Source organism: Sus scrofa, chromosome 4, assembly GCF_054392235.1.
Source record: "Sus scrofa isolate SSC_HxYL_T2T_F1_AM1 chromosome 4, Sscrofa_HxYL_maternal_Yorkshire_Landrace_v2.0, whole genome shotgun sequence".
Taxonomy (NCBI): Eukaryota; Metazoa; Chordata; class Mammalia; order Artiodactyla; family Suidae; genus Sus; species Sus scrofa.
The window spans coordinates 95,887,303-95,910,688 of record NC_139386.1 but is presented as its reverse complement, the minus strand read 5'-3'; the positions used below and the strand labels follow the sequence as shown (position 1 = coordinate 95,910,688).

At 44.7% G+C, this 23,386-nt stretch overlaps 2 long non-coding RNA genes and 1 other non-coding gene across 3 annotated transcripts in view; 1 reads left to right on the top strand and 2 right to left on the bottom strand.

The window, feature by feature from the left end:
- Positions 1-15,210, bottom strand: part of LOC146404037 (uncharacterized) — a 43,702-nt gene extending 28,492 nt beyond the window's left edge. Inside the window, exons 1-3 of the long non-coding RNA XR_014844003.1 lie at positions 15,069-15,210; positions 12,280-12,496; positions 11,398-11,577 (exon numbers count right to left, since the gene is read on the bottom strand). This is a non-coding gene — a long non-coding RNA (uncharacterized LOC146404037). The remainder of the gene's footprint in view (positions 1-11,397; positions 11,578-12,279; positions 12,497-15,068) is intronic.
- Positions 14,949-15,022, bottom strand: TRNAR-UCU (transfer RNA arginine (anticodon UCU)). The gene has a single exon. It is a non-coding gene; the product is annotated as a tRNA-Arg (tRNA).
- LOC102163420 (uncharacterized) lies at positions 15,184-19,496 on the top strand. The gene is made up of 2 exons (XR_303086.4): positions 15,184-15,636; positions 16,232-19,496. It is a non-coding gene; the product is annotated as an uncharacterized LOC102163420 (long non-coding RNA).
- Positions 19,497-23,386: the final 3,890 nt, after the last annotated feature.

The window sequence follows — 23,386 nt, the reverse complement described above, 5'->3', positions numbered from 1 at the left end:
CATCACTTAAAGTTATTATAAAATATTGGCTTTATTCCGTACGCTGTACCAATATCTCTTTGTAGTTTATTTATTTTATACACAATAGTTTGTACCTCTTAGCCCCCGACACCTAGCTCATCTCTCCTCTTCTCCCTCCCCTGGTGACCACTAGTTTACTCTTTGTACCTGTGAGTCTGTTTCTGTTTTGTTATAGTGTTGCTTTCTCTTTTCTTTGACTTCTCCATTTCCATTAAGCTTCTCTTTGCTTCTGCTGCAACCAGATTCATTTCCTCATGTAAAATAATACAATCAAATACTCCACAGTCCACTGCAAGTTTACCGAATTGCTCCCAGCGTTTCATCTGCTTTTTGACCCATCATTAGACCACTTACGAGTTCGTTCCCATGCACACCTAGCTCTTCTCCTATGACCTGTAGAAAAAAATACCACTTGCCAGTATCCTAAACCTCCCCTGTCTCTGCCCTTTCTCCATGTCCACACCCCAACCCCCAGAGTCCAGTCGCCACCTGTGAGTCTTCTCCACGTGTGAACCCAGGCTGCTAGTCACTACTGGAGAAAATCAGTATATAAATTAATGGTAACAAACTTTATCTGCGTTCTCCATGCTGCTCCACAAACATACAGTGTTTCCTACTCCACGTTGCATTAATAGTCACTTCAGGATTCCTTCTTCAGAGTTCCCAGGTACTTGATCTCTCAGCGTCTACTTCACTTTCCAAAAACTACTCATGTTCTACTTCATAGAAGATAGGCACCCACTGGGAAGAAACTCCCTCAGCTCTCCACCTGTGGTGGGTTGAACAGTGGCCTCCCCCCAAAAAATATTTTCAGGTCCTAACCCTCAAACCCTGTGAATGTGACCTTATTTGCAAAAAGAATCTTTGCGATGTAATTAAGTTAAAGATCTCAAGATGGGCTCATCCCGGATTTTGGGTGAGTCCTAAATCCAATGGCAGGTCTCTTGACAAGAGAAAGGCAGGAAGAGTCTTGAGACACAGAGAAGCTGGCCACGTGAAGACAGAGGAAGAGGCTGGAAATATGTGGCCCCAGACAAGGGACCCCTTCAGGGGGAGCAAGATCTGATGAGACCCTAGGTTGGAGCTCTGACTTCCAAAACTGGGAGAGAATACATTTCTGCTGGTTTTTTTGTTTGTTTGTCTGTTTTTTGTCTTTTTAGGGCCGCACCCAAGGCATACGGAGGTTCCCAGGCCAGGGGTCAAATTGGAGCTGGAGCTCCAGGCCTACACCACAGTCACAACAACGCAGGATCCAAGCTGGGTTTGGGATCTATAACACAGCTCACAGCAATGCTGGATCCTTAGCACACTGAGCGAAGCCAGGGATGGAACCTGCCTCCTCATGGATGCTAGTGAGAGTCATTTCCACTGAGCCACGACGGGAACTCCCATTTCTGCTGTTCTTACACTGCCCAGTTTGGGGTAGTTCATTTTGGCAGCCATAGGAAGGTAATAAGCTGACACTACCTGCATCCACCTGCCCCAACCCCCTTCTCTTCAGTCACATCTTCAGTTACAATAGCAAGGGCGGGAGTTCCCATCGTGGCGCAGTGGTTAACGAATCTGACTAGGAACCATGAGGTTGCGGGTTCGGTCCCTGCCCTTGCTCAGTGGGTTAAGGACCCGGCGTTGCCGTGAGCTGTGGTGTAGGTTGCAGACGTGGCTCGGATCCCGCGTTGCTGTGGCTCTGGCGTAGGCCGGTGGCTACAGCTCCGATTCGACCCCTAGCCTGGGAATCTCCATATGCCTCGGGAGCGGCCCAAGAAATAGCAACAAGAACAACAACAAAAAAAAAAAAGACAAAAAGACAAAAAAAAAAAACAATAGCAAGGGCGGAGGTCTCCTTATTTACATCTGCAGCCAGGGTGTGGATCCTACAGGAAGGCCTTGTGATTAACAGTGCAAGTCTCAAGTCAGATGCCTGGGCATGAGTCCCAGCTCTACCGCGTCCCGTGTCACCTCGGTACCTACCTGTGCCTCGGTTTCTTCATCTCAACAGAATGGATCATAACAATAGAACCTCTCAGAGAGGTGGTGTTAGAGTCAAATGAGACAACGCTCTTAGAACAGTTTCTGCACAAGGAAAGGCACGATCAATTTTCTTTTTCTTTTTTTTCTCTTTTTAGGGCCACACTCACAGCATATGGAAGTTCCCATGCTAGGGTTTGAATCAGAGCTACAGCTTCTGGACTATACCACAGCCACCACAACACCAGATCTGAGCCACGTCTGTGACCTACACCATAGCTCAGAGCAATGCCGGATCCTTAACTCACTGAGCAAGGCCAGGGATCGAACCTGTGTCCTCGTGGATACCAGTCAGGTTCATTACTACTGAGCCACAACAAGAACCCCAATTTTCATTTTTTATTACCTCTGGCTGCCTTCTCAGGGACTAATCTATTGAGTACTTCTTGCTTCTTGACTTATTCTTTCAGCTTTTCTTTATGGGATAATTTCCATGAGTATTTAAATGTTCTTGACCCTTTCCCTTCCAAAAAACAAACATCACTCCCTCAATTATACCTCTCCTGCCAGCTCCCACCCCATCCTTAAACTCCACATCACAACAAGTATTTTAATTTTCTGCACTCACGCCTTCACCTCCTCACCCCTACTCACCTGTGAACCTGTGAAATCAACTCTGTCCCTCCACTGGGCCTGCCCTTCATGAGGTTGCCCGTTACCAAATTCTAAAGAAAACACTGGTCATTATCAGCAACCTCTGCCACCATTACAAAGCTTCCTTCCACTGGCTGTGGTACCAGCCCTCCTGGTGGTCTCCCAGCCTCTCTGGCCAGTCTCCCATGCCAGACTCCTCTCCATTGATGGTGCCTTAAATGCTGGGTTCCTCGAGGCTTCTTCTTAGCTGGTCACCATTTCTCTACCTTCTGTGAGATATCGACCACTCCCAAAACAACAATGTACTTTGAACACATTGGTCACTCCTAACTTGTATCTCCAGCCCAGACTCCTCTTCCGCGCTCCAGGCTCGTTTATCTAATATCTCACTGATGTATCTACCCATACACCTTAGATATCTCAAATGCAACATGTCCAAGAGGCGAATACTCCCCTTCCTTTGCCATTTTGAGACTCAGCATCTTGCCCAGGACTTGCTGTCTCACTAAGTGGCATCTCCATTCACCCCTTTGTTCAAGAAAGCTAGGAGCCATCCTGGATGCATCTCTTCCCTTGACCTCTTATAGCCAATTTCCAACACCTCTTATCCATTCAACGTCTTAAATATCTCTCAGATCCACTCACTTCTCTCCTCTGCTGGCCTCATAAAAGCCAATGCCACATCACACATACCTCTAAACCGATGACCCATTGGGGATTTCCCTCTAGACTTTCTCCAAATTTCAGCTAGAATGATCTTCCCAAAATACGAGTGTGGCCACCCCCGCCCCCATACACAGACACACAGTTAAATTTTTCCACTGCTGGTATTGGATTTATAATAAAACCCAAACTCCTGAAAAGGATTTATTAGTCCCTCCGAAATCTGGCTCACAGCATTTGGGTCCCCTCCCATAACTCGCCTGCTGTCTTTTTTTTCTCCCCTTTCTCCATGGCTTCATACCACTTCTTCCAGGAAGACCTCCATAACTCTCCAGCCTCCAGACAGTCCATGATATTCTCTGTACTTCTGCCAGCAGGGAGCTCACCAGAACATGTTGGGATGCCGTAATCAATGCCTGCTTTCCACACTGCACAGCAACGTTCCTGACACACGGTCAGCACTTAACAAAGACTGACTGAGTGAATGAACAAAAGCTGCTTTTCTCAGTACTTTATATAGGCATTTATCTAAATTCCCTATGAATCATGACTGAATTTGTATATGTAAAATGACCATAATTAAGAGTTACTGACTGAACTAAAGGAGAAGAAGAAATTAGAGTGACTTATTCCTGAATTCTCCCTTAGAGTAGTTAGTTAGTTCAGAGGAAAGGAATTATTTGAAGAAAACCTAGAAACTGAGAGCAGTTTAATGGTATGACCTAGAGACCTTGGAGGAAAGGTTTTAATGGCATTGTATTCACATTAAGATAGAAGATGAAAAGGGACAGCTGTAAATGAGGGATTGGCTTGGAAACTATGAAGAAATACATATTTTAGTTTAAGAATTCTGGGGGTGGGAGATGGAATTTAGGATAGGAAGCTGTGGACAGCATCCAAATTTGAGCGATGACTAAATAAGACACATCCTACTCTGGACAAAGCTGGATTCCATCATTTATACTTTCTATGCCTTTAACCAATAATCTACTTCTTATTCATGCTGTTTCAGATAAGTCTGATATTTTATCTCTCTTCTTTCCTATACAGATCACGAATGAGGTTTACGGACAATAGATGCATTGAAATGAGATAGATGCAATCTTTGGGCAAAATCAAGTCAGAAAAGAACACATTTTAATGTTTGGGATTTGACACACAAATAACAAAGTAAAAGAGTGCCTAATAAATGCAACTCACATGTCATGAGACAAATGCTGTATGCAAGAACACTGACTTTTTAGAGAAGAAAGGTTTTAGATTTTGCATTGGAAAAACCTGGCAGGCTTTGTTAAGCAAGGTTTCCAGCAGGTGGCGCCCTCAACCAATTAATGCAAAACAAGTGACTGCTTACACACCTACATTTTCAGAATTAAAATCACCTCCCTTTTGAGAGATGCATATTCTGATCACACACTCAGGAGATGGTGGAGTCCATGCCCTCTGTGGAACGTATATACATGCACCTAGCTACATTCCTCCTCTGGGGAATAGAGTAACACTACATTTTGGAGGCTATTATTAACAAGCCAGATATACAAACATATAGGTATGTGCATTGGATCTGCTTCTCAGAGCCGATCCATCACCTCCAAATGGTTCTTTACCACCATCTAGTAAATACTCCATATTTCTCTGCTATATTATTATCTCTCTTTCTCCACAATAACTAATCCAACTTTGCATTCTCTACAAACCTCCAACATCCTCTTTTTCCCAGTTATTCTCTGAGGATGACATGACTATTTACTTTAAAAGAAGGAGGAGGAGTTCCCTGGTGGCTCGGTGGGTTAAGGATGTGGCGTTGTCACCACTGTGGTTCGTGTTTGATCCCTGGCCCAAGAACTTCTGTGTGTGCGCACGCGCGCACACACACGCAAAGGAGGAAGAGAAACGGAAGGAGAAGGAGCCATCCCCATCATCAAGTGAAGTTTCCTTGTTTTCCAGGTGTTAAACCTACAAATCTACGTCTGCTGGCTCTCCAACTACCAAAATGAATCCTTTCATGGTATTCCACATCCCATTCCCCTCTCACTTTCTCGTTCATGCTTTTTTTTTTCTCTATTTCTCTCTCTTGACCCTTCAAACACTCTATTTCAATGATTCCCTCCTCAATGGTTTTCAAACAGCTCACGTCTCTCCTACAAAATAAAATAAAATAAAATAAAACAGATGAAATGGATGGGTGTATAGATACAAGTTTGGCCGTTAGGTTAGTCACTGTTGAAATAAGTGATGGGTACGTATTACTACCACTCTGGAATTTATTTCCCTTTGAAATTTTCCACCATGAAAAGTTTTAAAATAGAGACACCAAAAAGATGCTCTTGTTTGGCTCCTCCTGCCTTCCAGGTCATCACCACCACCCCCCTTCTCGGCCAAACTTCTAAGAGGTGCCTCTGTGCCCTCCCCCCACAGCCTCACCCCTCGCCCCTACAGTCCACTCCAGTCTGGTTTCGTGCCCTGATAATCCACAGAGAGTGAAACAACTCTCACACTGCCTTCCATGTCACTTAATCTAATGGATGTATTGAGCTGTGATTGTCCTTGACTTCTCAGTAGCAACGTGGTACTGGATCACGTTCCTTCTTGAATGCTCCCTCCCTTTGGGTTCAGAGATGATAACATTTTGGTCTCCCTCTTTCCATTGCTTCTCTCTCCCTCTATGGGTGCTGTTCAGCACTGGAGTCCCTTTTCGCTCATTCTTGGGTCCTTCACCACTCTACACTTTCATATCCTTCATTCACACTTTGGGCGGATTCATGCTTTTGGCTTCAGATTCCACCAATGTGCAGATGACTCCCCAAACCAAACCAACGGTTTAAACCCTGACCCAGTTCTCAACTTCATAGACCCTCAAAATTAGAAGCTCAGAGCTGACCTTACCTACCCTGAACCTACTTCTTCCTGGGTTTCCTATCTTGGTCAACGGTGTACAAGCCGGAAATCTTGGAGCCTTCCTTGCCAACTCCTTCTCTTTGCATCATTCCCAACCTGTCACCAAGTCCTGCACATTTTCATTTCTAAATATTTCTAAAATCCATCTCCTATCTATACCACCACCGCCACCACTCTCCTCCCAATCCACACTAACCCCACTTCTCACTACAACTGCTGACTGCTATTCAGCTGCAACATCTACCCTGGCGCCCTTCCACTCTGTCCTCAGAGCAGCAGCTGGAGCGATCTTTTTCTAAAATGCGAATCTAATCGTGTTATTCTTTGGCTTCAAGCCCCGTCCACGCTTTCCCCTGTTTTTCAGATAAGGACAAGACCCCCTACAATCATGACAAGGCCCTGGGGTCAGCCTCCCGCCTCTCCACCTTCATTTCACGCCACTTTATACCTTCCTCCCTGTAGTCAAACACACTGGTTCTGCCGCCACTTGTACTCCCTTCCCCCACGCGTCCATGCTCCCTGTTGCTTTGTCTGGAAAGCGCTCTCCTGCACTCTTTGACCGGTGAGTTCCTACTGATCCTTCAGATTCAAGTCAAGACACACTTTCTGGAAGAAGCTTCTGTGACCTCTCCCAGGAGGTCAGCTCCCTCTGCTCCACACGAGCTCCGCCCCATCAACCTCTCCTTCATTCACAGTCACAGTTCTACAAGTCTGTGTGTGACAATCTCTGCCTCTTTTTGCTCAGCATTGTATCTTAGCACCTCGTTCAGTGCCTAGCACATAGTAGGCACTAAATAAATCTTTGGAGAATGAGTAACTGAATTAATGTCCATTCCCTGTCAGGTTTCTATCTACTAACCTGCCTCTAGGCTGTCTGCCCCTGCATCTGAGTGGATACTCAGGAGTCACAAATCTATCTATACTATTAATATAAATAATAATATTAATAATAATATTAATCTGTGCTTTTATAACAGGTATATGTTAGGCTTCCATATGTGGGAAAGGCCAGGAATCATTTTTACTATAAGGTTTGGGGCCAGATAATTATTTTTGTACTTAAAAATGCAGATATAAAGAAGTAGGACCCAAAATCTATATTAGCATAAAGTATAAGACTTCAAAGAAATATACTTGGCAAAAGCCACTTTAGGCTCTGCTTCCTTAAGTACCTTTCCTGTACCCTTTCCTCCACTGTTAAGGGAACAGTTCAGTACAAAAAAATTTTTTTTCCTTTCAGGGCTGCGCCCACGGCATATGGAAGTTCCCAGGCCAGGGGTCAAATCAGAACGGCAGCTGCTGGCCTACACCACAGCCATAGCAACAGCAGATCTGAGCCTCATCTGCAACTTACACCACAGCTCAGGACAACGCTGGATCGCCGACCCACTGAGTGAGGCCAGGGATCAAACCCGCATCCTCATGGATACTAGTCAAACACATTTCCGCTGCGCCACAATGGGAACTCCCAAGTACAAAAATGAGGGATCCGAGCTGCATCTGAGACCTACACCACAGCTCACAGCAACGCCAGATCAGTAAGTCAGACAGAAAGAGAGAGGCAAATACCATATGACATCACTTATATGTGGAATCTAAAATACAACACACAGGAGTTCCCGTCCTGGCGCAGTGGTTAACGAATCTGACTAGGAACCATGAGGTTGCGGGTTTGGTCCCTGCCCTTGCTCAGTGGGTTAAGGATCCGGCATTGCCATGAGCTGTGGTGTAGGTTGCAGATGTGGCTCGGATTCCGCGTTGCTGTGGCTCTGGCGTAGGCCGGTGGCTACAGCTCCAATTCGACCCCTAGCCTGAGAACCTCCATAAGCCGCGGGAGCGGCCCAAAGAAAGAGCAAAAAAAAATAATAATAATAATAATAATAAATAAATAAAATAAAATAAAATACAACACAAATTAACATATCTACAAAACAAAAACAGACTCATAAACACAGAGAACAGACTTGTGGTTGCTGCGGGGGTGGGGGGAAGGACTGGGAGTTTAGGATCTGCAGAGGCAAACTATTTTATATACGATGGACAAACAACAAGGTCCTACTCTATAGCACAGGGAACTGCATCCAATATCCTGTGATAAATCACAATGGAAAAGAATATGAAAACAAATATACATGTGTATAACTTTGTATATAAAATTTCTACTGTACATACACTCTGCTGTACAGTGGAAGTTAACACATTTAAATCAACTATACGTCCATAAAATTTTTAAAAAATAAAATAAAATAAAGTTCTTGAGTGCAACATTAAAAAAAGGGCTGTTAGAAGATCATGCATAATTAGAAAAGAAAAATGTTTTCATATTCCTTCAAAATAAGCAAAATTGGTTATAAATTGTCTGTTATTTTGGATGGTACCATTTCCCTTCTCAACAGCGGGCTATAGATGTAGCAAGAGGAAGAGGATTATTAGGAGTTCGTTCGTGAGTCCCAGATGATGCTTCTTTGAGACTCAGGACTGCGCTTGGGTCCATGACAGGGAATACTCTCAGAATGTGCCCTGGCCAAAAACACAGCAGTCAACCTCTGGTCTCCTATCTCCTCTGAGCCCCATGGGAGTTTGTCTTTAGTCTCATCCCACCTTCTCTGGATAGACATCCTTGCCCTCCTACCTGCCTTTAAAAGCCCTGCGTTGCTCCTAGCAGAAAAGGCTTCACATGACCCTCTCCTTAAATCCTATGAAATCTTGTTCTCAGGGCTGGACTGAGGATTGCTCCGAGGTTTCCTTGCTCATACCCCAGAGAAAAATCCAGTGAGCTCAGGGGAGACAGTATTTTTGGAAGGTATGTGCTATCAAAGATACATTATGCATTTCTTATTTCCCCTATCACTCCACTACGCCCGAGCATTTTCAAGGGACAGAAACATGTGGTCCATGGCTAACGCCCCAGAACCTTACTCATGATCTTCAAGAAACTAGCTTGAGGCATGCAGTTTGGAAAAGGCTGGTTGGAAAAAAAAAAATCTGTAACAAAGGAAGCTAGTAGTTTTTTTGCACCTAGGATGTATCTAACTATCCAGACCTGTTTCCATTTTATCTTATTCAATTTTAGATATTATTTGGCTCATTTTCTAGATGAGGAAGCTATGGCTCAAGAAACGGAGTGCTTAGCCAAAGTTTTACAGGTAAACAGCGAGACTGCTGAGGCAGACCCAGGGCCGTGTCACTCCACGTCGTTGCTTCCTCCACGAGGAGATGTTTCCAGCTCCTCGAATCATAAGACCCTGTGTCTCACCATCCATCCTCTCAAGGGAACCATCAGGAGACAACATTGCAATTACAGAAGCAAAAAGACATAGCTTCCAAGGAGAACAGAGAGAAATGTAAAGACATTCTGTTCCATTATAATTTATAGAAACTGCTAAGGACATAAACACTGAAAACATGTTTAGGGGAGTTAAGTTCCATTACTTACGGCTTTTAAATACAAACAAAATGAACATTGCTGCTTGTAAGTGGATCATTGTAACGACAATAAATAAAAATAACTAGTTCCTAAACAAAGTATAAATGATCCCTGCCGGGCTAGTTCAGGGATGATAAATCTTTTTTTTTTTCTTGTCCACACCTGCGGTATACAGCAGTTCCCAAGCCAGGGGTCGAACCCCAGCCACAACGGTGATGTCAAATCCTTAATCTGCTGCACCGAAAGACAACTCTGAGAGACATAGGTGGACACTGTAATAAAACCCTCCACTTTTGGTGGAACCAGTGCCACCACCTAGGAAACACAGGGCCACACTCTGCTGCTTCTGAAAGGTATTGGATCCAGCAGACCTGCAAACATTCCCCTCTTCCCCCATCCAGTCTATTCTTAACCAACAAGCAAAATGAGTCTTTTAACACATAAATCAGATTCCACCATTTCTCTGCTCAAACCCAGCAAGGATTTTCATCAGCATGAAGAAAAGTTTGGCCCACCAGCCTTAGGTCAGTTGGTCTGCAATTGTCCTGAGGTCATGGATTGAAATTTTGGTGGAGTATTTCTGTTTGTTTCTGTAATGGTTGGGAACCACGACTAGCCTCAAAGAGGAAGGGCAGCTGGGATTTGTGTGTCCTGCGATGTGCAGGTGCCTCTCACACAAGGAAACCTTGCCCCCTGTTGTGCACTTCTTTTAAATGACCTGCTGAATGGCTAGTTGTTGGTATCTGGAGTCTATCTCATTTTTCCATATAAATACAGTTTTCTGTATGGTTTAAAACTTCCTAAAATATTCAGGAATGCAAAATGCTACACCTTTTGCAAGAAGATTTAATTTGTTTTGATCATAAAATTATCAACAAGTGTGCACCAGTCTGGAAAAATCACAACACTGCTGGTGATTGACATTCCTTGTGATAGTTAAAACATCCCTGCATTTTTTTTGCATATATACATCACAGCTGTTGCACTGAAGGTGATTCTTCATATAGGTGTAAGACTGCTAGAGTGGCCTTTATATATTAAAACACACAGTATTGGAGCTCCCTGGTGGCTCAGTGAGTTGGGGATCCAGCATTGTCACTGCTGTGGTGCGGGTTTGATCCCTGGCCCAGGAACTTCTGCATGCCATGGGCTTGGCCAAAATAAATAACTTAAAATATAAATGTAAAAAACAAATAAAAACATAATATAGGAGTTCCCATCATGGCTCAGAGCAAGCGAATCTGACTAGTATCCATAAGGACGCAAGTTCGATCACTGGCTTTGCTCAGTGGGTTAAAGATCCAGCATTGCTGTGAGCTGTGGTGTAGGCCACAGACATGGCTCAGGTCCCATGTTGCTGTGGCTGTGATGTAGACCAGCAGCTCTAGCTCCCGATTCAACCCCTGGCCTAGGAACCTCCATATGCTATAGGTGCAGCCCTAAAAAAGAAAAAAATAAAAGAAAATAATAAAAGAAAATAAAACATAATATAAAATAAAATACATGGTATTTATTACAGATTTATTTCCTTATATTACAAAGAGGATATTATATTGATTTGTTCTAATTATGTGCAAAAAGTTGTACTTGTGCAAAAAGTTGTATTACCTATAAATGCCATTGCAGGATAGTAAAGGCAACGTGAGGAGATACTGGACTTGTTACACAAGACGGAGTTTGCGTGAACTAACTACGCAAACTTGAATGTGACTCTCCACTCCAGACACAATGACCTTTGTGTTTTCCCTCAAAGCCAGCGTGCTCACCTCAGGTTCTCTGGTCTTGCTGTTTTTTGGTTGGGAATATCCATCTTCTGGATCTCACTGAGCTCTCTGGCTTCATTCATTCTTCACTCAAGGGTCACATCCTGGGAACATCTTTCGTGACCACCATGCTTCGCATCACCCTACATTTCACCATCAGTTCCTCCAGCCAGGAATCTCTACCTACAATTCCATCATGATATTATTGACCTATCTCTTCTTTATCTCTGCCACAGGAATTTGCACACCATGAGGGAAGCTGGCTATGCTATTTTGGGTCCCAGGGCCTGGAACATGGAAAGTGGCACAGAGCAGGGTACTTGATAAATAAATGTAAAGTGGATGAATTAATGCATGAAGAGACAGCCTGTGTTCCTGATCGCCAGGAGCTATGGCTCTTTCTCTTTCCTGTCTACATAATTTATAGCCAATCCAAGTCAGCATTAATTCTCTCAAATATATCCATCAGATGCCAGCTGTATTTCAGGCAGTGAGAATACAATAATAAATAAGACATCTCCTGCCTGCATACTTTATAATCAACGATCCTCTTTAGCACCTGTAAAGTATTTGAGCCCTACCATGAAGCAACTTTATTAAAAAAAAAAAAAAAGACACCCATTTTGACTTTCTGAGTATTTTTAAAATACAATAATTAGGCAGTCATAAATTAGAAGTTCTCTTTCATGTGTTGAGAAGAAACTCGTTATCCCAAACAAAGGAATTTTTACCAGTGTGGAAAATCTTTCCATCTTGATATCCTTCTTCATGTCCCCAAGACATCCCGCTCCTCAGAGACTGAGGAGGCCAAAGGCTGAGTGATGTCTGAATCAGTGGCAGCTCCTAGTTCCCTTCAGGGTGCAGCCAGCAAGGACCTCTACCTACCTGGCTGAGATGAAGCCACTCATCTAAGGCACAGAGGGGCCATCTGCCCTTTGAAAGTCTCCACCAGTTAGAAAGTCCATTCCGTCCTCTTTGTTAAGGTAGGGGAATTCAGCATCAGCCCCAGCTGGTGGCATATAGCTCCTCTGGGAGGTTCCCGGCAGGGGCTGATCATCCAGACCCTTTTATTTCTCTACTCTTTGGCCAGGCACCTTTCCACCTGTTGAGGAAAGAGACAAAAGCAAACCCCAAACTACCAATATACTTGCACAGAGCTGTCCAATGGACATTCCCACTCCTCTTACATTTGGAGGACAGATAACAAAATTTTGTTTTTATAAATGAGTAAGTTAAAGTTCAAAGAGGTTTAGAAACTTGGCAAAGCTGTGACTGACACCAAGGTCTTCTGATTCAAAGTTAGAAAATGGAAATCATTGGCTAAAATCAAGCATGGAGGATAATCTGTGGGGTTGAATTCTCACTGGTACAGAACTTCGCCTAAGGCGCTGGCTATGTTGCACCCTGATCAAACACTTGAACAGATCCCAATGCAGTGCCTCCTTGGGGGTACACATCTCTTCCCAGTTCCCACAATTTCATAAAGACCATACTCCTAGGAGTTTCCATGGTGGCTCAGCAGGTTAAGGACCTGATGTTGTCTCTGTGAGAATGTGGGTTCCATCCCTGGCCTGACTCTGGGTTAAGGATCCAGTGTTGTTATGGCTGTGGTGTAGGCTGCAGCTGCAGCTCCAGTTTGACACCTGGCAAGAGAACTTCCATATGCCACAGCTTCATAAAGAAAAAGAAAGACTATATTCCTACATTTTTTTTTCAGTAAGAAGAAAAAAAAGACTATATTCCTAGAAAGCTTCTAGAACTAAGAAAGCCTTGGAGTGGGCCATGAAGGCCTAGAGGTCTACCCTTGCCTTGACCTTTAACAGTGATAGAGGGACCATCATCTTGCTTTTCAACACTGTTACCATTGAGCAGCACCTTGATAACAGAATGATGCAGGGGGGACTAGAAAGATGTAAGAAGTATTCTGGATTATGGTTGAAAACTCTGATATGCCCTTTCTCTAACCCTCTCCCTACAATCCCCTCCTCCCCCCTCCCTCCCCCTCCCTACACTCCCCCTCTCCCATCACACACACACACACACACACACACACACACAGACCAATTTTCCCTTTCAGGCCTGATCTTAAAGCAAAAAGATCTTGCATAGGCTGAACTAACAATAAAAGGCTCCAGAAGGAGCTGCCCAGGGAATTCTGGTCCACACCAATATGGGCATAGCCATGGGGCTAGCAGGAGATCGTTAATATCTACTGGTATCCCTCTACCCCCCACCTCCCCCAAAGTAACTCAGAAAGGTAAAGCTGGGTTGGATCTTACTGCAAGGATTCTAAGTCCCTTGGAGGTACAGGACTACTTCTAAACAACTGTGGGTGCTTCAGTTGGCTACAAACAGGCATGTGGCCTAAAGGCTAAAAATCATCTCTTTCTAGGGTCCCCCTGTCTGCCCTGTCAATTCCCTGCATCTTGGCGTGGTTTGAATTGTCCTCTCTCACCCCAGCCCAGCTTCCTTAGGGCACAAGGGCATGGCTGGCTGTGTCCTCTGGTGGCCCATCCAGGTCCAGAGCTCCGTGGGGGAGAGCTGCTGACTCCCCATCCAGCAGGAGGAGAGGTGAGTCTCAGGTTTCTGGAGGTCACCTGAGGTAGAGGTCAGTTCCTGGTTTGGGTGGCTCCCTCTAGCTAATAGGCTAGAGGCAGCAACAGAAAAGGGAGAGAGCCAGACCAGCCCAAAATAGAACACCAATCTGACCAAGCTGAGATCTTGCTGAATATGGCCCATCAGAGGAGACAGGGCAAGAGAGTAGAAGTGGATACAAGATGAGAGGGGTGGTGAGAAAAGGGCTTCCTGGAAAATGGGAATTATGAAAATAATATTCAGATACAAACCTCATGGGCTTGTCCTATAAACAGGAGAGGCTGCAAACTTTTCACAGTACAGAGCATTTAAGACCCTGAGTTTCTGGGGACAAGTCTGTCTGTTGCTGGTAATTAGCATGCTGCTGTGTAGTTTATTCCACAGAGACAAAGAGCAATGATTCCATCTCACCTTGTAGACGAGGCAGTGAGTGAGGACCTTTAGCAGAGAAAACCCACGCTTTGGAATGTAAAAGTTCAGCTGACAAAGACAGCACAAGAAATCATCCTCTGCACGACCCCATCTATTCCTGACCCCCTTGGTCAAGGTGGCTGTTACCTTAGAGGACAACTGGGCATTTCCTCATCAGCTTATGGGATGATCTGCCTTTTTGTGTCCTCAGAGGTAAAGGGATGCACGGTGGTGCCAAAACCTATGGCCAGGCATCTCGGTCACTGTGTGCCAGTGATTCTTCTATAAAGCAAAAGATTCAAAGGCTGTGTCAGTCTGGCTGAGCAGAGAGATGCAGCAGACAGTTGAGCCTTTGCTAGACAATGAAAATTGGTAAGGGAGGAACAGAGAAAGAATGGAGAGGGAGGAGACAGAAAAAGAGGGGAGGTCCAGGATTCCCAAGGAGAGGGGGTTTCCTTTCTCTTTCCCGGAGCCTCCAGGGAGGAATAAATATAATTATCAACCTAGCATGACACCATACGAAACAAAAGAGGTACCTGCCAGGTGACCATCTCTGCCGGGACTCGAACCCGGAACCTCTGGATTAGAAGTCCAGCGCGCTCGTCCATTGCGCCACAGAGACCTCACCACACACACAGCATCAGCACCAGAACTGAAAAAGCACATACCTTCTGCATCACCGAGCCATCTCAGCATCCTGCTCTCTGAGCGGTGGGGGGGGACAGGGACAGCTGGAAAATCTGGAGTGGAGATCCACCAGCCGGCTCCATCAAAGCTTTTCTCAGTACCGTGGGTCCCTGGGTCCTCAGAGGATTGGAGGAACATGGTGGTGATCATTTTCCCAGCCCCAGAATCTCTGACGAAGTAGGACAGAGCCAGAGCCTTTGCTCTTCTTTCCTCTCCATCCCTAAGGGAGGCTAGGGAGAAGTCTTTCTATTCTCATGCTAATTAAGCAGCGGAGAAAACCGGAGCCTTCTCTACCTCCACCCCCCTCTGTCTCACTGTGGTTTCATCCCGGTCCAGCTCTTCTCAGACAGGGGCTAGGCAAAGCTGGGAGATTCAGAGAAACCCTGGATCCCCCCTGATCCCGAGACAAAGGAGCTGCTTCCGTAAAGAAACAGTGTGAACCGGCGGCAGATACCCGCAGGGAAGCTGAGCTGCGGGAGACCAGCTGGTCCAGTTCTCAGCTTTGAGAGCTGAATCTGTCAGGCTCCGGGGAAGAGGTGCCAGGAAGAGGTAATGGGAGTCTGATGTGATGGTCTTTCAGCATCTCAACTAGAATTAAGGACAGGAGTGGAGACAGAGGAGTGGGGTGTGTGTGTGTGTGTGTGTGTGTGTGTGTGTGTGTGTGTGTGAGAGAGAGAGAGAGAGAGAGAGAGAGAGAGAGAGAGAGGGAGAGAGGGAGAGGGAGAGACAGAGTGAGAGAGCGTGAGTGCTTAGAAAGGAGGGAGACAGTGGCAGCTCCATAATGAAATACAGATGATCTTGGAGCGGTTCTTTGCTATCTGCTTCCCTTCCCCCACCTTCCCCATCTCCAAGTCTGCCTCCTTTCTTTCCAACCTAGGGCCAATGTCTCATTTAAATAATGAGGATTTCTCAGCTGTCTGGGTTTGCTAGAGGAGTCTCAGGACAACCAAATTGACCATCCCTCCATAACCATATAGAAAGTCCTCCTTACCCAGCCCAGATCCCCTAAAACAGTTCCTATTTTTAAAAGCCTCCTAGAGAAGGCAATGCCATAATCAGTTTCCACTATGCCAGTTCTTCTGAAAGTCTAATCTAAGTCCTTCTTACCTCACCTTCAGCTCATTTTATCCTATTTGATTCCCAGACACATTAAGGGACAACTGGCCTCTATACTTCCAACGACAATGCACTGATTTGAAGACTTTGACTCAGTGTTCATGACCCCATTCTTACACGAGGTTGCAAAAAGAGCAGAGCACCGGGTCAGCTGGCCCCTCTCCTCCCTCAGTGTGTGCTCCGAGGGTCCACAGCTCTGGACACTGCCCATGGCCTCTGATCATAATGTGAGACCCCAGTGATGGACAAGAGAAGAACAACACGACAATATGAACAGCTTCAATTAGAAGATCTTTAAGGGCCCTTCTAAGCCTAAGACTGTATCTGAATGCACCATCTCATACTTCCCTACCCATTCTTGTAGCCCAAAGAAGGGAACCTGGGAGAGAGCAAGACCAAGGTAATTTAATCAGGTTGGGATGCAAAGGGAAGACCCTAACGCTTGGGGAAAGCAGCCACTCCAACCAGCTAGCCTTCCATCTAGGACCTAGAGATGGAGCTCAGAAAAACTGGGGATTGGTGTATGCACACAGGGGTATATGGAATGACCAGCCAACAGGGACCTGCTGAATAGCACAGGGAACTACCCAATATTCTGTGATAATTTATGTGGGAAAAAGAATCTGAAAAAGAATGGTTTGGGGTATATGCATAACAGAATCATTTTGCTGTAGAGCAGAAATTATCATAATGTTGTAAATCAACTATACATCAGTAAAACTTTTAAAAATGAAAAAAAAATGGATTATGTACATTCTAAACCTAAAGCATGGAGGCACAAAATAGGCCATTCTTAACACATTTGCCCTAGACAACTCCAAGAAGGCGACACAGAACTCAAGGCTGGCCAGAGACTGTATGATTGCGAATGGCTAGTAACAAGGTGCTGCTCAAGGATCTCAGCAGGATGTCCCTGTGCCTACCCAGGGAGGCTCCACCCCACAGGCCAGCCATGAACCCTTGGGCACAAGAAAGAGGAAAGCCTAGGTTGTCAGAGTACTTCCCACCAGGCTTGGTCAATGTTCTCTCAGACACAACATACACCTGCTCTTCACGGTGATATAGTCTTATACCCAGGAAATCTACCAGTCCCAAGTTTTCCCCAAAGCATCACTGCCTTAAGAGATCATGTGTGTTCTACAACCTGCGTGAGGAGTCCCAGCCCTCCACCTCCAGGACTTTCATTCAGGCTTCAAAATATTCTCACTTGGGGATGGGGAGACAATGATGACAGATAACAATGACCTGGTCCCACCCTCTAGGATCCCATAAGTGATTTTAATCTAGGAGCTACTCTGAGAGATGTACAGGAAAAGAAGGAATCGGTCTTATTGCCCACCACATGAGGTATCAATTTTCCAAGTTCACTCCAAGACCGTGACTCTGGAAATGAAGATCCAGCTTTAATTACAAGTTGTGCAGCTTACCTGCTTCAAAACCCTGAGAAAATGACTTAACATCTCCATCTTCCACTTCCTCATTACAAACTGGGGGCAACAAGAAATGCTGTTGGGAACGATGAACTGAGACGTCATGGTACAAGGTGCTGTCCCCTTCCTTCCTCTGTCCCATTAGTTATAATTCTTGACTGTCTTGTCTGGATTGCCTCCCTCTTCTCAAATACCCTTTCTTTAGCTTTTCCTCCCCCTCCACAGCCATCTCTCCATTCTAGCCCACACCCACCCCTCCTCAGCAAGGGTCTCTCCAGGACCCCTTATACTTATAATCTATTATCAACAAAAATACTCTGGACTTTGTCCAAGGGCTTTTCTTCAAATCAGAGATGTCCCTCTGACATCTATTATTTCACTTTACTTCTATAAATCAGATGCAGCCTCTTGATAAGTGTGAATAATGTCTCTCAACCAGGTTTTTAATTTAAAAATAAGGAGGGAAACAATCAAAGGAAGTGATAGCTTTTAAAGGGACAGGAAGGACAAGGTTAAGCCATTCAAAATGATTAAAGACAGGACATCTTTTTCTTCTTTTAAACTAGGTATGTCATTTGCATTTATGTAAACCTTTAAGAAGATGAGTACATTCTCTTTCCAAAAAAAAACGTTTTTACTGATTTAATTCTGCAAAGAACTGTGACTCAAGCATTACTCATGCCTCTAATTGAATACCACTCTTTGACCCCCACAGACAAACTGGTGATGCTCATACATTATTTCATTCATAAAGTGTTTCTGGGATACATATGATAAATGCCAAAAAAAATTCTCCTGTTGGCTCAGAAACAAATACAATTAAATCCCACATCCTACTGTGGCTCTGCTCACAGCTTCCCTAAAGGTACCTAGACCAACTAGCCCACATATTAAACACTAAGGGATATTAGATGGAGTAAGGCAGTGAAATAGCCATTAGGATAGCATGGCCTTTACGCACTACTCTTTCATGTATAGTCCCTACAATGTCCCAAACCGTATTAATTCACATCTATATGGGCACATCTTCTGGAAGTGGTTTCCACATGCTATCTTCTAGTGTTCCTGACTATGATCAGCTCCCTCTTACTTTTTCACCCCTTACAAGTAACTACTTCATTCCTCCTTTCAGCACCTCCCAAGGAGGTGGAAGAAAGGGTTTTGCAAGGTCAGGACGGTGTGGCAAGGCCCACTCTGCAGAAGTAGCAAACATTTAGCTCCTAACTCTCTACCTCTTTAAGCAGGCAACAGCAACATACCTTGAGTCCTTAGGGAAAACCACCCTGAGTTCTTTTCCAGACATTGCATCCTTTCTGAGCTTTGCCCTGTGCTCATTTGTCTATCTCCCCCACACATTGCTTCTAACCATCATAATAAGGCAATTATAGTACTAAAGCCTTCTATTTCCTTCTTCAGCTAAGGAGCCTGCCTGAAGATTGCTAGTTCCCTCCTCATCGTTTTCCTGTCCTCTAGGGAAGAATTGAGATAATCCAGGTAGTGACTGAGCCTGAAATCAAGCCTGAGAAGGACAAATACAGATCAAATCTCACTTTAATCCTATCCATCCCAGGTCTAGCTCTGTCCCATGGGCTTACTCAGCCCACTGAAGCCTCCCCCAGATAGACGTAGAACCAATCGATCCTCACAATGGGCTGGACTTCCAATGAGTAGTCAAGGTCACAGAAGAGTCCACACAGAGGTCAACTTCCTAAGGGAGTCTGAGGGATGCTGAAGAATATGAGCCAGAAGCTCCCTTTCCTGGTCACCTCTATCTCCCATCTTTCTCAACTTCCTCTAGGAAACTGTCTAGAAAGTTCTAGAGAGTATGTCATCAAGGATATGAATGCTCTGTTTGGTCAAAAAGGATGAGGAAGCTGGCAGTGTCTAACAAAAGATGCCACCCAATCTTTCTGGGAATTTGCTGGAAAAAAAAAAAAATCTCTCTGCTATACCCACGTTCCTCCACAATGAATTCATTTCTGATGTTTCCTCTCTAGTTCAATGCCTTTATCCTCTTTAAAATCCAGGTTTGGGGGTTCCTATCCAGGCCCAGCAGTAACAAAACTGACCAGTATCCATGAGGGCTAGGGTTTGATCCCTGGCCTCGCTCAGTGTGTTAAGGATCCCGCGTTGCTGTGGCTGTGGTGTACGTTACAGATGCGGCTCAGATCTAGCATTGCTGTGGCTGTGGCATAGGCTGGCAGCTGGAGCTCCAATTCGACCTGGGAACTTCCATATGCTTCCAAGCTTTTTAGATAAGGCTCTAAAAAGACAAAATAAAATAAAGTAAAATAAAATAAAATAAAACACAAGCTCTTTTTACCTCCACTGCAACCCTGAGCCATCACTTCTTGTGTGTTCAAAACAAAATTCCCAGGCCTGATTTCTTACTCTTTCTTCTTGCCATCTCCATCAGTTTCTCCTCCTTCCTCAGGGTACATCAATCTTGGTTATTTCCTAATTTAAAATGCCTCTCCCAGAGTTCCTCCTGTGGTGCCATGGGCTAAGAATCCAGTGTTGTTTCTATATCAGCTCAGGTTCAATCCCTGGCCTGGCACAGTGGGTTAAGGATCTAGCATTATATCCTTGTCACAGCTGTGGCATAGGTTGGATCCCTCGCCTAGGAACTTTCATATGCTACAGATGCAGCCAAAACAGGGAATGATTATACAATCTCTTGGGATAGAACATGATGGAAGATAATATGAGAAAAAGAATGCATATATATGTATGACTGGGTCACTTTGCTGTACAGCAGAAATTGGTACAACATTGTAAATCAACTATACTTTAACATAAAATAAAATGCCCCTTCCTCTTCTGTCCACGCTGCTTCTCACTTGTGTTTATTTTACTTCTTTCCACATTCTGCAGTTGGCATTCCCTAATCCTTTTCCACCCAGTCCTCACCCTCTGTTAAGGCTCAATTTCTTGGCCATATTCCTATCTGTTCTCTCTGCCTCTGGATCCATCTACTGCCCAAACTCACTGTTCCTGGTCTCTCCCAGATTCAGCCCACTGCTCCTGTCTCTGCCCGGCTCAGACATCATCCTGCAGGCTTCCTGAGCCTCCCAGGCCCCCAGGCTGCTCCACCCTCCCCCTCAATCGTTAGACTTGACTCCAGAGTCTTGGTATTGTCTTTCCTTCATCCTCAGCCCTTCTTTTTCCTTCCTCCAGATTTCATTCCCCAGACATCTTTATTTCCTCCCATCCTTTTAGTCCAGATCTCTTCTCCTTCTTTTTTTTTTTTTTTTTTTTTTTTTTCTTTCTCTTTAGGGCCCCACCCGCGGCACATGGCGGTTCCCAGGATAGGGATCAAAATCAGAGTTACAGCAGCCGGCCACACCACAGCCACAACAATGCCAGATCTGAGCCATGTCTGTGACCTACACCACAGTTCACGGCAATGCTGGACCTTAACCCACTGAACGAGGCCAGGAATTGAACCCTCATCCTCATGGATACTAATAGGATTCGTTTCCATTGCACCGCAATGGGAACGCCTCTGCTCCTCTTAAATCTCCAGTCTATAGTACCTGTTTCGAATCTCCTTCTACCTAGCCCATCTGGTGACAGATATCTGAAGGCTGTCCAAAAGGATTTGCTGGTCCTTCCCTTCTTCATCATGTTCACCTCCAGGCATCCTGGGATCTTCCTGTCTCTACAACACACCTGTGTTTCTTTTACTTCTTTGCCTGGGACTCTGTGCCACTAGCTTTAAAACTGGGAGGCCCTGAACAGGGCCCTGCTAATCCCTGTGGCATTGAGTTACCATGGGGATGGTCTGACAATCGGGCTCCTTAATCTTCACAGTGACCATGGGGCCCTGTGGTTCTTAAAGGGGCAGATACTCTAGGCCAGAGGCCAAAGAACCCACAGATGGATCCTGAAAAGGCCACTTATTTGGTGGTCAGTGGCCAAGGGATTCAAGAACATTGGTTTTGCCTAACATTAGGAGTACACTGGGCTTTCTTTCTCATTCTCCTACTGCGGCTCCACTTCCCATTCAACCTGGAAGGAACCTTGAGGTGAACATAATAAAGCAGCTTTTGCAAAGGCCAGACAAGAGAGGTATGCATTTTTAACAATTCGTCAGTTTAATTAAACAAAAAAGTACGGCCATGAAAGTTTCAGTCCCAGGAACTAAACTTGTCCTTCTGTGTAACAAACCAGAGCAAGGTCTCTACCTAGTTTATCCTTACACAACAATCAATCACTGCCTACAGAGGATCAGCCCTTCTAAAGTCTGTCCTAAAGACGATTCAGCCCCCACCCTGAAAACAACGTCAAGGGAAAGCATTTCACCTTGAGTTTAATCTCTTGCAGGCTCAGCTTCTCCTCCTTGAAAAGGTTGTAGCTGAATTTCCAAGGTCCTTCCTCAGGCTACCTGTCTATGTAGTTCTAAGAAACAGAATTAACAATGGTCATAATGATGATAAAAGGATTTATCTCATTTTATCATCAGAACAATCCTAGATGGTGTGGAAAGTGATTATCATTATCCTCCTCCTACAAAAGAAAAACCTTGATCAAAGACATTAAGTGGCTCGCCCAGAGTCACTCAGCTCAGAAGTGGTGGGGCTGGAGAGCCACCCATTCTGCGATCTCACCTGGACACCACAGAAGGCATCCACTGAGAGGCATGGCTGCCTATGATAATTTGTCCTAGGAAGCGAGATTCTAAGAGCTTTCCCTGCCTTTGCAGACAAAGGGTGGTGCCCCAGGGAAGGACAGAAAGGCCAGGCAGCTCTGGGGGGGTGGGTACAGACTGGAGTAAGAGACTAAGGTGCTTAGACGACAGACAGACAACAGCACTGGGGAAGGCTCATTCCCCTTTCAATTACCTGAAGTCTAAACACAGGAAACAGGAGTTCCCTGGCGGCTCAGTAGGTTAAAGGTCCAGCACTGTCACTGCTATGGCTCAGGTTGCTGCTGTGGTGCAGGCTGGATTTCTGGTCTAGGAACTTCCACATGCCATGGGTGTGGCCATTAAAAATTTTTTTTAATTAAAAAAAAGGAAACATTGATCTGATTTCCAGATAAATGAAATAACTTGCTCAAGATCAGTCAGCTAGTCGTGCACAAAGCTGACACTCAATGTCAAGTTTTCAGAATCTACTCTAGTGCCTTTGGTTTTTGATCATCAAAACATCTTTGAATGAAATACGTTGAATTAACAGGTAGGTGAAAAAACATGTTAACAGATTCAATCCTTAGATAAAATACAGCACTCATTCATCTCATATAGATACAAAATTAAAAAAAAAAAAATTTTTTTCCTTGTGACAAGAATTCTCAGGATCTTAGGATTTACTCTCCAACAACTTTTTTTTTTTTTTTTTTTTTTTTTTTTTTTGGCTGCCCCATGGCATATGGGAGTTCCAGGGCCAGGGATCATATCCAAGCCTTAGCTACAACCTAAGCTGAAACTACAGCAACACCAAATCCTTAACCCACCGTGCCATGTCAGGCAGGGATGGAACCTTCATCCCAAGATGCCAGCAGATCCACAACAGGAATTCCTCCAACACCTTATTTTTTCTATTCATTGATTTTTATTATTATTAAAGTATAGCAGATATACAATGTTTCTTCAAGTTCTGTCGTACAGCAAAAGGACACACACAAAGCAATGTTAAATTCAATGCCCTTTTTATTCCGCTATAGTGTCACCAAATTCTTGAATCGTCAATATAGTCCCCATGCAGTGAGTGTGGGGAAGGGAAGGGGAGACCAAAATGCTTAGTATTCAG